The sequence below is a fragment of the Carlito syrichta genome, unplaced genomic scaffold, assembly GCF_000164805.1.
Source record: "Carlito syrichta isolate Samal-C Ts95f unplaced genomic scaffold, Tarsius_syrichta-2.0.1 Scaffold309724, whole genome shotgun sequence".
Taxonomy (NCBI): Eukaryota; Metazoa; Chordata; class Mammalia; order Primates; family Tarsiidae; genus Carlito; species Carlito syrichta.
Genome location: NW_007253820.1, coordinates 576,797 through 577,781, shown reverse-complemented (window position 1 = coordinate 577,781; position 985 = coordinate 576,797). Strand labels below are relative to the sequence as shown.

The 985-nt window shown below is 61.2% G+C and overlaps 1 protein-coding gene across 3 annotated transcripts in view; it reads right to left on the bottom strand.

Annotated features, from left to right (window-relative positions):
- The window catches only part of ITCH (itchy E3 ubiquitin protein ligase), a 148,752-nt gene that overhangs the window by 147,250 nt on the left and 517 nt on the right, over positions 1–985 (bottom strand). The gene's annotated exons all lie outside the window — the stretch shown is intronic.

Sequence of the window (985 nt, the reverse complement as noted above, 5' to 3'; positions counted from 1 at the left end):
ATCTACTCACCTCAGCCTCCCAAAGGCGCAGGATTACAGGCTGAGCCACCGAGCCCAGCTCATTTTTAAGCTTAAAGACGAAGTAAGCAGGGCGCGGTGGCTCATGCCTGCAATCCTAGCACTTTGGGAGGCGGAGGCGAGAGGACTGTCTGAGCCCAGGGGTTCGAGATCAGCCTGGGCAACTTGGCGAGATCTCGTCTCTACAATAAATCAAAAAAATTATCTGGGCATGGTAGCACACGCCTGTGGTTCCAGCAACTTGGAAGACTGAGGCATAAGGATCACCTGAGCCCAGAAGATCGACGCTGCAGTGGCCATAAGCGTGCCACTGCACCCCAGCCTGGGCGACAGAGTGAGACTCTGACAATCAATCAGTCAACAAGAAGTAAACCTGTAAACACACAGGGCTGGCTCCCCCAGATCTGCCTGGAAACTTCACTCTGCCGAGAAATAATTCCTCAGTCGACGTGAGAGGGGCCCACCGGCGCCTCCAGCTCCCCCGAGGACGAGGACGAGGGCGAGCGCATCTCAGGAGGCCCGCCTAAGCGCAGGCGGGTGGGGGCGCGGGGTCCCCCAAGTTCAGAGGGCCCCACCCACCTCCCCATCCCCATTCCCCACCTGCGAAGAAGGATGGCAGCCGTGTCCTGGGCTAGGCACGGGCACGACCGGCCGACACTGGGCCCTGCGGAACGCGTCGTCTCAAACACTGCCCAGTTCGCCCGCAACTCCACCGACTCCAGGCCTGAGTCCGCCCCAGGCACAGACCCCGTATTTCCTGTAAGTCGCGGCCCGGAACTAAGTCGGGAAACTAGGGTTTCTCCACCCAAAAGTCACGTCCTCGTCAGGTTTGCACCCTCAGAGGACGTCCACGGCGACTCTTTTCCTGCTACTAAGGAGGGCACTCAGGAGGAGGGCCGTGACAGCTCCACGTCTGCAAGTCGCGCCGCCGCGGCGGTGGCGGGCGCCCGGCTGGGACCACCTCGCG